The sequence below is a fragment of the Phalaenopsis equestris genome, unplaced genomic scaffold (genome assembly GCF_001263595.1).
Source record: "Phalaenopsis equestris unplaced genomic scaffold, ASM126359v1 Scaffold210496, whole genome shotgun sequence".
Classification (NCBI taxonomy): domain Eukaryota; kingdom Viridiplantae; phylum Streptophyta; class Magnoliopsida; order Asparagales; family Orchidaceae; genus Phalaenopsis; species Phalaenopsis equestris.
Window position 1 is genome coordinate 135,154 of NW_018229579.1, and position 16,659 is coordinate 151,812.

Consider the following 16,659-nt stretch of genomic DNA (forward strand, 5'->3'; position numbering starts at 1 on the left):
CCTCGAACCCCTGACTTTGTATGATTATCTTTTTACCCCTCTGGGGTCTTATGAATATAATGATTATGATTTCAGCTACATTTTAACTATTTCTGGTGATAACGTAATCGATTATGACCAATATAACATTGATCTTGATTCCTGAAATGATCCTCAAATTGTACTTGAGTCTGACGAACTCGCTAATAAGACTGAAGAAGACATCAACGATACCATCTACGCTAGCACCAGAAGTGAGGAGGCAATCCTCGAGCACCACGGTACACTACTTGCCATCAACTTAGATCTTTCTGATAAAGAAGAAACACCAAAAAATTCAACAAAGGTACCTCAACAAGAAGAAATTACAGAAATAAACTTGAGGAGCGGGAAAGTGTTACCCCCGAGAACAGCTCCAGTGGATAAAAAAAACAAATAGTAACTCGAGAAGAACTACCTCCACCAGTTGAAGAAACACATAACCAAGAGAAAATTGGAGGACCATTCAAAGTCGATTACAATGCGCTACCTCATCTTAGGAAGTTGTCGGCCCGATTAAGCTTCTATGATGCTCTAATCCTATCAAAGGAGATGAGAGAATCTCTGGTTACAGCTTTGCTTGACCTAGAGATTTGCTTAGCTTAGTTGGCCAACACATCCTCGGATGAAGTTTGTTCATTGAAAGAATAGCCTGGGGTAACCTTCACAGATGAAGATTTGCTTCTCGGTAAGACCAACCACAACCGACCACTCTACATCTCCGTTAACATCGGCAGATTTGTGTTGTCTTGTCCACAATTTTAGTAGATCCTGGAGCATCTCTTAACTTGATGAGCCTACAAACATTAGACTATTTGGAGATTAAAGCTCAAGAGTTTACGGCTGATAAAATGATGCTAAAAGGATTCAACCAAAAGCAAGAGAGAGCCCTTGGATCGATTACATTGCTTATGAAGGTTGAAGAACTCATAACACCCGCTAAGTTTCATATCATCGACGCCGAAACCTCTTTCAACACTCTTCTTGGCCGACCATGGTGGTTGACTGTGGATTCATGAACACAATATTGTTCTATCGTCTCTACACTAATGCATTAAGTACTACAAAAAAGGACAAGAACATTGCATCAAAGGAGATCTACAACTATTTTCAGTTCATGAACTTGACATTCATGAAGATGCTGCCTACTGCGCGCCTCCAAAGAAAACTGTCTTCTTTCGCGAAATTGCAACAAACAAAAGTAAGGATTCAGAAGAAGTACAATTGCAGGGCCATTCAACTAGGCTTCGGCGAGCTTCCACTACTCTCTTACAACAAGTTGGTGGAGGTTCTGTTAGTTCGCGCAACCAAGGTCGAGGCCGGGGACGTGGACGAGCAAGAACCAATTTAATCGTTGAACAGACTAGGCCAACCATCAACATCAGTGATGAAGATCGTTCCAAAGATGAAATAATGATGACAAGACAGAGTAATCCTCAATACGAGATATCCTTAGAAGATGCAGAGAAAAGCGAATATGAGACGATGTATGATCGGATAAACCACCATGTGAATACTATGACCCTTTCTCTGATCCTCCCTCAAAAGGTTGAGAGTTTAGAGGTAAAAGAAGTCTATAGTGCTGGTTCAAAGCTGATCAAATTTTACCGTGCTTCTACCTCTACTAATATTGAAAATCATGTAAATTTGGATGAGGATCCTAATGAATTAATGGAATTGCCTTTGGTTACTTTTCGCCTTACGTACAAAAGTTAATTCAATAAGGACATTTATCAAAACAAATGCCAAAAGATAAATTACAGATTTTTCAAAAGTTATGGAGTGTTAAAATTCAAACTCCTAACTCAAAAGAGGGTCTCAGATTTGGTACAATCGGAGGAGTCGATGATTCAAAATTTTGCATGATTGTTGCTAGTGAATCAGGAGAGGATTGCCTCCATATAGAGGATGACTCTATTGATCAATTGATAAAAGATGCTCTACCAAAATTTGAAGAGGAAATTAAAATAATGGTTGATGAGTTGAAAGAAATTATCCTCGGGACTGAAGAGCAACCCGGCCTACATTTATAAGTTCTCTACTCAATGATGAAGAATCTTTGGAATTGATCAAATTGTTAACAGAATTCAAAGATTGCTTCACATAGAGTTATGATGAAATGTCAGGACTTTCTGCAGAATTTGCTGTTCATAAACTCGGGGTAGATAAAAATATAACCCCAGTAAAATAAGCTCCAAGAAGAATGTGCCTCGAAATAGAGCAATAAGTCTTTGTTGAGGTGAAGAAATTAATATAGGCTAACTTTGTAAAAGAAGAGCAATACCCCACATGGTTAGCCAATATCGTACTTGTCAAGAAGAAACATGGACAAGTTCGTGTTTGCATCGACTTCAGAGATCTAAACAAAGCATGTCTGAAAGACGAGTTTCCACTACCAATACCAGAAATGATGGTGGATATCGCTTCTACACATGAAACCTTCTCTTTCATGGACGAATCATCGGGATACAACCAAATCAAGATGGCTCCCAAGGATGCAGTACTTACAGCCTTCAGGACACCGATCGGAATTTTCTGCTACACAGTGATGTTGTTTAGGTTAAAGAGTGCTAGAGCAACATATCAACGTGCAATGACAAAATACGACCTCATTCACAATTAAGTCAATTAAGTGGAATGCTACGTGGATGATTTGTCATCAAAAGCAAACAAAAGCTAGACCATTTGTGTGATTTGAGGATCGTGTTCGAAAGGTTACGACGCTATGACCTTAAAATGAATCCCTTAAAGTGCACCTTTGGCGTTACCTCAGGGAAGTTCTAGGATTCGTTGTGTGTCATTGAGGAATCGAGATCGAACCAGATAAGATTAAAGCTATCTTGGAAATGCCTCCTCCTAAAACCTTAAAACAACTACGTTCCTTCCAAGGGAATTTGTCATATCTAAGATGCTTTATTTCTAATCTCTCAGGTAGGTGTCAGCCCTTCTCAGAATTAATTGAAATGGACACCAAATTCATTTGGGAAGAGAAATGTCAGCCGGCCTTTGAGGATGTTAAAAAATATTTAATGACACCTCCTATCTTGGCAGCCCCTATCCTCAAAGAAACCTTTGATACTTTATACCACAACCCTAGATGACTCTCTTGGAGCCCTCTTAGCCCAAGTTAATGATGAGGGTAAAGAAAATGCACTCTACTACTTGAGTCGTCGTCTGATACCGAGAGAAGTAAGGTATCCACCTATTGAGAAGCATTGTCTGACATTAATTTTTGCCACCCAGAAGCTTAGACATTACATGCTCTCTCATAAGATTACCCTAATCTCAAAATTTAACCCATTGCAATATTTGATGACCCGACCAACACTCTCCGGACGTCTAGCAAGATGGTCGATGATCTTATTGCAATTTGATATAACTTTTTTTCCACTCCATGCTATCAACGGATAGATTCTAGTACACTTTTTTGCTACACACACACTGCTAGCTGGGTCCCCTCTCGAAGACAAATTACCAGATGAGAAAGTGTTACAAATGGAATTCTCTAGTGCGCAATGCTGGGAGATGTACTTTGACGGTGTTTCATTAGCCAGAAAATACAAAGGATCAGACACAGTCATACCAGGCAAAGCAGGGATTGGTTTGATCTTTATCACTCCAGATAAGGGTATGTTGAGGTTCTCATACCACCTGACAAAACCGTGCACCAACAACGAAACAGAATATGAAGCTTTAATCACTGAATTGGAATTGGCAATCTCAATGGATATAACAAACATTGTCATCTTTGGTGACTCTCAACTCGTCATCCAGCAAGTTGCTGGAAAATATAAAATTCTAAAACCAAGATTAGCATAATATCACTGATATGTGATAAAGCTACTGGAGCAAATCCCCTACGTGACTCTTATCGGATTCCTAGGGGAGATAATGCCCACGTCGACACTCTAGCAAAACTCGCTAAGAAATGGCGTGTCCCCCGAAGGATTCCATTGAAATCTTAGTACAAGGAAGACAATTTTTTTCTCAAATTGACCTCGAAACTCTACACAAGCTCAAAAAAGAAGAATAAACAATAATTACGGTTGTGGATATCCATGATAATAGGCGCATGCCATTAATAAAATATTTGCATACTAGAATGCTACTAGAGATGACAAGTCTGAGGCACATCACATTCCAAAAAGGGCTATGTCGTACGCTTTAGTGGGTGATGTCCTCTACAGAAGATTGTTCGACCAGATGTGGCTACGATGCCTAAGAAAAATCGAAGCCCAAAATATCATCAAAGAAGTACATGTCGGATTGTGTGGCGCTCACTAGTCAGGACCAAAAATGAAAATAAAGATCAAGAGACTCAGATATTATTGGTCAGTAATGATGTCTGAATGCATGGATACAACTAGAAAATGTCACCAGTTCCAAGTGCATGGGGTGATCTTGCACCAACCTCCGAATGTGCTACACCCAACCATTGCTTCGTGGCCATTCGAGTGTTGGGGCACGGATATAATAGGTTTGATAGACCCTTCGTCTTCCAAATGACACAGGTTTATACTTGTCGCTACAGATTCTTTCTCCAAATGGATAGAGGCAGTGCCACTATGAGAGGTTACAGCATAGCATGTCCCTCAATTCCTTAAAGGCCAAGTCGTCTACCATTTCGGAGTACCGCGAAGAATAATTTACGACAATGGGAAAACTTTTAAAAGCACAAAAATCAATAATTTCATCAAAATACACGGGATAGATTGGAGATACTATACAATTTACTATCGCAGTGCAAACGAATTGGCTAAATCCTTCAACAAGATGCTGGTACAGATTTTAAGGAAAACACTGAATGAAAACAAAAGAGATTGGCACAACAATTGCTAGAAGCTTTGTGGGCCTACCGAACGACGTTCAGGACTCCCACTTAGGGTACACCCTACGTGCTCGTGTACGGGTCTGAGGTCGTGCTACCGTTAGAAGTTTAGACCATCTCTCAGACTCACTGTCGCCAACCAACTCACAACAGAAGAAAGAGCAAAGCTCAGGCTTGAAGAACTAGAGAGTCTTGAAGGAAAACGACATCAAGCAAAATTACATTTGGAACATTACCAAGAAAAGATGGTACAAGTTCATGACAAAGTGGTCCACCCAAGGATAATCAAAGTTGGTGACCTCGTGCTTATGCTCAAAAGACCTCGTGCTTAAAAAACCTATTCTCACACGCCGCGAGATAGGTGAAAATTTTGAGCCAACTTGGGATGGACCATTTGTCGTTGAAAAGGTTTACACATGAGGAGCCATCTTGGGAGGGACCATTCTACCATGCTACCAATCAAAGAACGATACCTGAAGACATACTACGGAACTTGATACTGCATGCCTTTGCTTGATTTGAAAATTTGAAATTTTGATTGTTTTGGGGTTATCTATGTGGCCAAACGTCTGTGACCAAGTCCAAAATTTTCGTAACAAAATTAACCTCAACATAATAAAAAAATTTTGAAAATTACACACTTCAATTTTCTCTTCTCAAACTTAATATGCTACTAAATTAAACGAAATTCACACATAAATAAATGATCTCTTCACCAAAATAAACAAAAATTTCCTTTAATAAATACTTTGTTTTCTTCTTGTTCACGCTACGTTTCAGCCCACTGACATTTTTCCTATCGTCTGCAAAGAAATGTCAGGCCAGAGGCTGGTCTTTGCCTTTAAAGATGGCTTGCCTTTAAAGATGGCTAGAATCTCGCACTAAATGAAGTCGGCATGGATTATGAGGGGCCTTCAATGAATTTTTTCAGTCAACAGGAAAAGGAAGGTCTGCCCTCACTACTAAGGGTGGCCACCGAAGACAGTGCGTCACTGAAAGGAAAGAACGTGATGGTACAACAGGACCCGATGGAGTGGCCAAGTCGTTTACCATCCATGATAACTACACTGACTGGGGTCCTAGTTGTTGCTGATATTTGCTCCACTATGAAGAACACAGCAAAGAAAAGCCAGCCAATGAAAACAAAGAGCTTTCTTATGATAGAGAAGAGATGTCATAAAGAGGCAGGCAACTTGCTCACTCCTATTTCTGAGGGACACATTTATGATCCGGCCATGAAAGGGACCTCCTCCAGCTATGCTGCTACGGATGAGGAGTCCGAGTTTGTTACAAATCCAAAGATACTACTAGCTTCAGATGGTCTGTGTACGGGTTACCCTACCTACAATGTTGAAATACGTGGAGTGCCCAGACTTCAATGTCCTACATCTACAACACTACAACACATTAGAGGAATATGCATCTACCAATGATGAATCTCATACTACTGATTACCTAATAGAGGCATAGCCATATGTCCCAATGGATGCAGAGTCGTATGTTCCGAGGGGTACAGAGCCAAACGTCTTGTCAGACGCAGAATCATACATCCGTTAGAGCCAGAGACATCACCAGCTTGGGTTCCCGCTGATATTCAAATGAGGGAATACCCGCGACAACTACCAACTCCCAGTACGGTGGAATATTATAAAATAAGTAAAGTAAATAAAAGAGACTTCGAATTCTATGAATAAGTACAAGGAAAATTCATCAGCATACCGGAGGGATTAGAATTGTATACTAGAGTCTTCTCAGAGACTGACGAACAAAGTATTCTTGACTGCATTTTTGACCTAAGGGACAGAGGTCGAGTAGGTTTACTTATGGAAAGGACCTATTCTGAGCTGAGGAGATGGATGCAAGGAAAAGGGAGGATTACTATCCAGTGTGGTTGCTGCTACAACTTCACAAATGATAGACAAGGGAATCCGCTTGGGTTCCTCGAACACGATCAAGTAGATCCACTATCGCCAATGAAAAAGTGGACGATCAAAAGAATGGTTAGTTGGAGTATTCTGCCCGCTACCTACATTCCAAATAGTTGTATTATCAACATCTACAACGAGGGTGATTGCATACCTCCACACATCAATCATCATGACTTCATGAGGCCTTTTTGTACAGTCTCATTCATGAGTAAAAGTAACATCTTATTTGGGAAACAAATTGACATCGTCGGCCTTGGTGAGTTCAGAGGCTCTGTGGAGATTCCCCTACCAGCTGGCTCAGTGCTCGTTCTTAAAGGCAACGGTGTAAACGTTGTCAAGCATTGCATTCCAAGAGTGCAACACCGCAGGGTGTCTGTGACTTTCCGACGGATGGACAACAACAAAATGTCATATGGGTTTCAACCAAATCCATAGCTGGAGGAATTACTACCTTACAAGCTATTAGAGGGTTGCACCTCTGAGCGCATGCAAAGGGAACTCTTATCTTAAAGCATGGCTTAGAAGGTCAGCTCGATCGGGAGCTCGTCACATCAGGAACAGACAGTCAGAGGATTCCTTTTTACTTTACTACATTACAGCAATGTGATATGTACCAGAGATGCTCAGCCTATAATGAGTACTTGGCATGAGATATTTTGAATGTACTTTGATGCTTGCATATTGTACTTTTTGAGGCGTTGGCCTACACTTGATCTGTAACATTTTGTTGGAACAGATTAATGAAACTTCATTTTAAAAATGTATCTTTTTTTCCAATTGTCTTTCGTGCGATGGATGGAAGCTACGAACCACACGTTGGTTCAGAATTATAATGAACAAATAAAAAAATGACAAACAAAAACAAAGTTAATGATAATAAAATTTAAATAAAAATAACCAATAAACAAATAACAAAACAACTCTCTTTTGAAAAATCAACCAACTAAAATCAAATTTTGAAAACATATTTTGAAAATTAAACATGATAAAAACAACAAGAAAAGGAAATAAATCTGTTGAGTTGACACTCTCAACTTACTTTTTGCTCGCGCAGCACAATTATCTTTGTCTGCACTAATTCTCTTAATATCCCTGCGGAATTCCCATCCCTGCGGAATTCCATGTTCTATACAAAACCTCACAAAATTTCACAAATCTTCTTCAACAATGTCAGCCTTTTCACATGACACATATCTTTGGGTTTACCGCCACCAATTCTCATTTTTAAATCAGTCCCTAATTTCTGATTCACTCCTTTTGAGGTCGGACCTTACCTTTCGATGCTCTTTTTTTAGATTGATCCTTACCTTTGAATTCTCGTTTTCTAATCAGTGCTTAACTTCTGATTCACTACTTTTGAGATTTATCCTTACCTTTTGACACTCTCCTTTGAAATTGATCCCTACCTTTTAATTCTCATTTTAGAATAAGTCTTTAATTTCTTATTCACCCTTTTGAGGTCAGTCCCTACCTTCCAACGCTTTCTTTTGAGATTGATCACTACCTTTAAATTCTCATTTTTGAATCAGTCCCTAATTTTTTATTCACCCTTTTGAGTTCGATCCTTATCTTCCTACGCTCTCTTTTGAGATTGATCACTACCTTTCAATTCTCAATTTGAATCAGTCCCTAATTTCTGATTAACCCTTTTGAGGTCTCTCCTTACCTTCTGACGTTCTCTTTTGAGATTGATCACTACCTTTCAATTCTCATTTTTGAATCAGTCCCTAATTTCTGATTCACCCTTTTGAGGTCTCTCCTTACCTTCTGACGCTCTCTTTTGAGATTGATCACTACCTTTCAATTCTCATTTTTGAATCAGTCCCAAATTTCTGATTCACCCTTTTGAGGTCAGTGCTTACCTTCCTACGCTCTCTTTTGAGATTGATCACTACCTTTCAATTCTCAATTTTGAATAAGTCCCTAATTTTTTATTCACCCTTTTGAGGTTGGTCCTTACATTGCGACACTCTCTTTTAAGATTGATCCTTACCTTTCAATTCTCATTTTTGAATCTGTCCTTAATTTCTGATTCACCCTTTTGAGGTCGGTCCTTACCTTCTGACACTCTCTTTTGAGATTGATCCTTACCCATCAATTCTCATTTTTGAATCACTCCCTAATTTTTTATTCACCCTTTTGAGTTCGGTCATTACCTTCCAACGCTCTCTTTTGAAATTGATCACTACCTTTCAATTCTCAATTTTGAATCAGTCCCTAATTTCTGATTCACCCTTTTGAAATTGGTCCTTACCTTCCGACGCTCTCTTTTGATATTTCAATTCTCATTTTCGAATCAGTGCCTAATTTCTGATTCACCCTTTTGAGGTGGTCCTTACCTTCCGACGCTCTCCTTTGAGGTTGTTCACTACCTTTCAATTCTCATTTTCGAATCAGTGCCTAATTTCTGATTCACCCTTTTGAGGTCAGTCCTTACCTTCTGACACTCTCTTTTGAGGTTGATCCTTACCTTTCAATTCTCATTTTTGAATTAGTCTCTAATTTCTTATTCACTTTCTTGATATCGATCCTTACCTTCCGACGCTCTCTAATGAGATTGATCCTTACCTTTCAATTCTCATTTTTGAATCAATCATTTGGTTTCTAATTCACCCTTTTGAGGTTGGTCCCTACCTTCTGACGCTTACTCTTGTGATTGATCCTTAACTTTCAATCCTTAGCCTGGGATCAGTCCCTAACTTCTGATTCCTCTCTTTTCATGATCGGTCCTTAAATTTTGATCCTCTTCTAAAATTAATACTTGAATTTTGAATCTCACCCTATGGTCAGCACTTGCACATTGATTCCCATCTTCTATAAATTCCTGAAATTTCATAACTCAAAATCCACTCTCCAATTTATAGCGAGAGTCCCTACTTCTCGACTTTGATCAAATATTCACTTGTTATAGTCCTCAGTGGAAGCAAATAGAACACACAATCCCATACTCCTTCTATGTCTCTTGACTTAGGAGTTTGTATCGGTCTTGTTGATCTCGTCGGTCAACGCCAATACGCGCGGTGTGCTTGCCCAGCACACCACACATATTCGGAGTCCATTTATTGACCTAATTTTTGGTTGAGGTCTAGTTTTCCTTTTTAGTAGCCTAATGACTAGAAATAGGACTTCTTGTAGACTATTCCTAGAAAACTAGAAAAGGAACCCTCACCATTAGAAATTCTAAACTCCTCTTTACTCAATTTGAAGTTCTACATATTGGTTCTAACCTCTAGCACTTAGTAGGTGGGGTCACTATGAGGGAGCTCAAGAAGAGTTCCTATAGGACTGTTGGACCTTAGGGTTGGCCCTGGGTGTTGTTTTAGAGCTAAGGCACTCACCAGCAATCACCTCACTCACAATCACTCACAAATGCAAACCCAAAATTTTCTTGACTCTGATCCCTTACTCTTTTGGGATACTCATGTAGATGGTCCCCTAAACCCACTGGCCTTAGGCTAGGGTTTAAGTAAGACCAGTACATAGAGGACCCAAAATGGGGTTTCCATTGGTCCATGGCTTATTTATGGTGGTTGGCACCCCAACTCTACCATAATGCCCAACTTAGCCTTTTGCCCCTAAACTCCGCCAAATTACCTAGATACCCTTGGGACCCTAAATTTGGCCAAAATTCCAAAATTTACCCAAAATACCCAAATTTATTCAAAAATCATTTCAAACCTTTTGAAAACACCCAAATTATCCAAAATCACCAAAAATTGTCAAATAACCAAAATACCCCTCCTTAGCCCAAAATTCAAAAAATTCCAAAAAATCTCAAAAATTCTCAAAACTTTCCAAATTTTCCTAATTTCTTTTTTACTCAACTATCACATAACTTAATTTGGCCAATTTGACCATCTTTGATCAAAACCCCCAAATTGCCCTTAAGGGGCCAAATCTCCCCAAATCCACTTCAAATGTCCATCAAATTGGTCCCAACTTCTTCGAATTTCAATTTTAAACTTAAATTAACCTTTAATATGACCAATATAAACCAAATCTAGACCTAATTGGCCCATTCTTTGAGTCCAATTTTGATTTAGATCAAATCCCCACTTTTGGTCACATGACTTAATCTCACCAAATTGAACCTATAACACACTCAATTTGCCACAATTTATGTTGTAAACTCTTGATAAATTTTCTAAACATCAAAATTGATCTTCAATTGGATTTGGTGAAGCCTCAATTTCATTTAAGTTCAACCCAAATCCAAAAATCCCCAAATTTGCCCCAAAATTGACTGTCTTCAAATTCCATCAAATTGAATGTCTTAGCCCCAAAATTGGCACCCAATTCATGTTGAAAACTCTTCATGGAATTCCTATTGACCATTCTCAACAATCAATTTGGACTTAGCCCAAGGCTAGCCCAATCTAGATCCAAGTCTAGCCCATCATGCCCAAAATGACCAACTCTCCAAAATCCTTCAAATTGACCCTCCAATTGAACTCAAAATCACTTCAATCCTTCACCAAAAATTTTTCTTACAATTATCTACATAAAATATACATTCAATTTGGCTTAAAATAATGGCTAGCCTAACCTAAACCCAACCCTTGACCATATGAACTTAAATGGACCCATGACAAAATTTGACAAATTAACTCCACCACAGCCAATCCTAGGACCCCTAGGACTGAGCCAAGACCTCCTAAACCAAGCTAAATGAGCTATGGACCAAGGGTACCCAAATTAAGGGATTTATTGCCTTAATTTCCCAAACCAAAGATATCCTTGCCAAAGCCTCCCACAAATTTAAGTTAATTGCTTTGACAGATTCCCCTGAGGTTCCTGAACTCCTAGCCACCTCCCCCTGCCATGGACGGCCGGCCTAGTCACCAAAGAAGCCAAAATCGGGGGCCAGCCCCTCTTAAAATTCTCTCAATTCAAACCTAGAGGCCACCTCACCCAATTTAAATTTTAGAGCCCCACTACCCTCCACCTAAGCAACACATTGCACCCAAACATTGGCCCTGACAGCCAAACTAAACCAATTTTTATAAAAGGTCCCCTCGACGGCCAAAAAGGTGTGCTAAAAAATTTCTCAGAGATACCCCTCCAAATTGCTCACAGAGCCTCTTTGAGCCCTCCTCAGTGCAATCGAACCACTCTCCCCCATTGATTCCCACTGTGGAAGCTCAATTTTGAGCTCAAACTTCTGCCAAAAATTAGGATAGAGGTTAATACACCTCCACAGTCTACCAAACTCAAATTAAACTTATTCACACCTTCACCACAGTGAAAGAAGGAGAAGCCCCATCAAATCTCCCTTCCACAGAGACCCTAGCGCATAGCTCTAGACGCTCTAGACCAACACCTGAAATCGAGTTTGGTTGAATTCATACCTAGACCTTTCATCACAGTAAGAGGCATTATCCCTAGTTTACTTGGACCTCCACGAATGTGTCGAGCACCTCTAATTGAAGCTTCCCTTCTCAGAGCAAAGGAATTGAACTCCCTCTCTTCCTGAGCCTATTTTGATTCTTCATTTGATTAGGCCTAATTTCATGGCATATTAACCATGTAGATATGTTCCTCTAGTCTAGACAAGCCTTTTAAAAAAATATCATTCAATTTGGTTAAGAAATGAAGGAGATATCAAGCCTTGAAGATGGACGGTCCTCGGGCTAGGCCATTGGGGACGATGACGGAGGGCCATCCGATCGCGCGTTTATCTCATCAATGGATGAGATCAAGCCGGACAGCACTTCCTTACGTGAACCGCGGACCTAGTCACCACTGAGGTCGATGGCAGCGTCAAATAGGAGCGTACTGCGTGGAGCTTCGGAGCTGCCTAGGATGAGGTGGCGTCGCGTGTTTAAGTAGATAAATAGGGAATTAAATAAATCAGAAAATGACCCTAACTTTAAAAATCCATATCTTTGTGTAGAAAAATTACAAAAATAAAATAAAAATACTCTCTTGCTCAGTGAACAGAGAATAATGTGGAAATGGTTTGAAATTTATTTGATGCATATTTTATTTTTAATTAATTAAATATGGTTTTGATTCTTTTAATTCTCCATGCATGTAGACATGACTTGAAATTTTGGCATGTTGTTGCCTCTGTCTTAGGGAACATTCTCAGATTTTTCCAAGGTTAGAGGATATCTCTAGATAGAGATTCATATTTTCCAAGTTTATGTATATTATTTGCATAAATTAGTCATAATAATAAGCATGTTGCTTAGAAAAATCCAAGAAAATTTTGAAAGGTTTGGTATGAGCAGAGAACCCTTTGGAAAATATTTCATGGGTTAAGTCATTAGGAATGAACTTAATTTCCACCAACTCTAAAATGATTTAAATTCTAGAGAACTCCCAGTAAAAATTTCAAAATATTTGGAGCTTATTTAATAACTCAAATTGATTTTTCAAGTTAAATGACACTTTTAATACTAAAATGATTTTTATTAATTAAAATATAACTCAAAAATTATAAAAATAGGTTTTAGGAGTTCTCTGTGATCAAAGGAATTTTCTAAAAATAAAATGGTAATTAAAATAAAAACTTCATTTTTAGCATATTTTCAATATTTAAATAATTAAAAAATGACAAAAATCCCAAGAGTAATAAAATTCATGAAAATGTTCTAAATTGTTTCCTAAGCACTTAGGAATAATTATAATATTTTTCCTAATTTTATAAATGAAGATATTGAATTTTAAAGGTTAAAATAATTTTTAAAGGCTAAAGAATGGATTTTCACCAAAATAATTCCAATAAATCAAACAAAAACAAAAAAAAGTAAAATTTGCTTCTCTAGGTTCTTTGACCTAAAGGAGATTTTTCAAAAACATAAGACTTAATTTTCAACTCTTAAAATATTTTACAATTAATAAAAACTCTAGAAATTAAAATAATTCTAATTATTCAGAAAAGCTTAATAAATCATGAAATTTGGTCCAAATGGTTCTTTGACCTAAGTCTACATCCAGTAAAAATTTCAAGTGATTAAGATTTGTCTTGGTCCAGTTATGGAATTTTCTTTGAAAAATCCTATTTTTTGCATAAAAATAATTATGTGAGTTAAATTAAATTTTGAAAAATCACATTTTCTCCTCTCATGTCTTAATTGACCCATGAGTAAGGTAAGATAAAAATTTCAAAGTCATTTAAATTAAATTTGATAAATTATGAAGTGATAGAGCCTTAGGGGTAAAAGTGTAATTTTGGAAATTTAGCCTTAATTAACATTTAGGCTTAATTCAAAGAGGGAAAAGGGTAACCTCTGATTTTAACTAAATCATTTGGATGATTGAAACCAAAAGGGGATTAATTGGTAGAAACCAATCTCATTGTTTCCTAATTCAAAAATATAATTGTAATTTCCTAAAATTATTAAAATTTTGAAGTTCATTAAATTAAATAACATTAAACTTAGGGGTATGACTTTGGAAGTTAATAATTCACTAATCTAATACCCCTACTTGAGGTTCAAATGATTTTCAAAAGTTTTAAAAATGAATCATCGTCACTTAAAATTCAAACACTTCCAAAATATATACTAAGACATCCACCAAAACCATAAGGGCTTAGTAGTGACATAGGGTAAATCAAATATGATTAAATAGGGATTAGAAAAGTGAATATAATTAAAATTGAACATCTTTAAAACATTACAAGCCCAAATTAAAAAGTGTCATAATAACACTGAATTACCCCTTTAAGGGTCTTCACCCACATAACTTTCAAATTAAATTACAAATAATAAGTACCCTACTCTTAGGGATAATTAGGACATCAATGTTCATTGAGCATTAGTGTGTTCATAGGGTGAATTATTAAGCAACACAATAAGTTTAAATGAGCTCGAGGCCTTTCACCACGTAGTGAGAGGGAAGCATGGACCTGCTTCTTTCTCCTAACATGTTGGGTATCTCAGGGGTCTACAAAACTTAATGTGCTTTGCTTAACAAAATCATCCTTAAATCAAATAAGGACCCACCAAGATATGATCTAAGGTTGGGTAGATCACCAAAACCTTATTTTCTTGCCTCATATAAACTGCTCTCACATGCATTTTGAGCTTCAGGTGATGGAACGAGAAGACTCGTCAGGTACACTTTTACAGTTTACAACGCCGTCTTTCTTGTACTTTCATACTGTACTTTTGATGTTAACACAAACTTGCATGCTAAACAACAATGTCACCCTGCATGAAAACTAACTTGCATGTTAAACAACAATGTCACCCTCCACAAAAACCAAAACTAAATAAATCAAGATCAAATTCACCGTCACAACATTCAAATATAAAACAACTCAAAATTTAATCACAAACATCACAAAAATCATAATTACAACTAAATTAAGACATCTCTATTGGATGATCAGGAATCCCTCAGAGGAGGTAACCTACGGTTGCTGATGAGGCTTCCCATGGTCTAAATGAATGTGTGCAACTCATTAAGTTGAGTTTAGTAAGTTCATTTGGACTAAGTAAATGCAATAGAAAATAGTGGTATCGGAATGAGGGAACCATAGGATCCATTGGTGTCATTCTAATCAACTTTAATATGATCCATACTATCTAAAGAGTTACAATGATAGGGTCACCTAATTTTACATCATAACTGGACACTCTAGACAACTTAAACTCGTCACGGCAAGGAGCTTGGAGCTAGTATGGTGGGCGGCACGGCAATCTTCAACAGCAAAATATGTCTTCCCCAGCTAAACCATTCCTTCCTTAGAATTAAACAACCGAGCCATAGGATTTCGAGGTTGTTTGCTTATGAAACATAAATCCTTACCTTATCTTTAGGCCTTTGTATAACCTTGCTATACAATATATGCCCTAACTCGTCTTAGGATTCCGAGATTGTTGTTTGTCACAACTTAAACCCTCCCATCTTCCAGGCTATTTGTATGATCGTTTCACACAAATGTAAGCCCTAACAAATAAAATTTACAGGATGAAACACCTAAATATTTCTCCTCAAAACCAAAGCCAAAAAATAGGATAAACTGGGAAGTCACCGAGAATCTCCTCTGAATCTATGACATCCCCTAGTTCTTCCTCCTTTAGATTCTAAAACAAAATGTTCCATATTTGAGCCAATCCCATTTCACACCTCTTTGTCTGATATCATTGAAAAGTTCTATCATTTTGAAATCCTTGAAGATAATATTTCCTAATTTTTATCGAGAGTTTTCTTAGGTGACTTTGGTCATTTAAGATGTAATTAACTATAGAGGCTTGCCCTTATAGGAAGCTTTTTCGAACCCATATTAATATAAACCCTATTTAATTCTTCATATTAAATAATGGAATTTTTCGGCAAATAAAATAGTTTCTCAGACTAAACGGACGTCATATATTTCTCAGTTTATTTGATCGAGCCTCATCCTCAAGTCTTGTGTTTATCCTTCGGGATAGATACTGGGTTTGAGGTATATTGCTCTTTCATTTAAACTATCAAAAATATTAGGTCAGTTCAATTTTATATTTTTCAAAACGTTAAAATGTCCTTCTGAAGCGGGCGACGAGATTTTCATTCTGGTGACTGACAGTTTCTTACGGGCAACTCCTTCAACCAAAATAGTGTCGACTTGCTAAAAATTTTTAGTAAGAATCCTTCGATCATGCCACATCTTCATCTTTATTTATAAATCTTGGCACTCTCGTAAGATTTATTCCTTATCTCTTCAAGCTCATTTAATTGCAATAATCTTTTCTTACCAGCAGCTTTCAAATTATAAATGAACTCTTTAATCGCTCAATATATTTTCTGCTCAAGTTCAACTGGTAAGTGACAAGTTTTCCTAAATATTAGCCTATATGGAGACATTCTTATAGGAGTTATGTATGCAGTCTTATAAGCCCACAAAGCATATTCAATTTTGCTGACCAATCAATTTTTGTTGTATTCACAGAT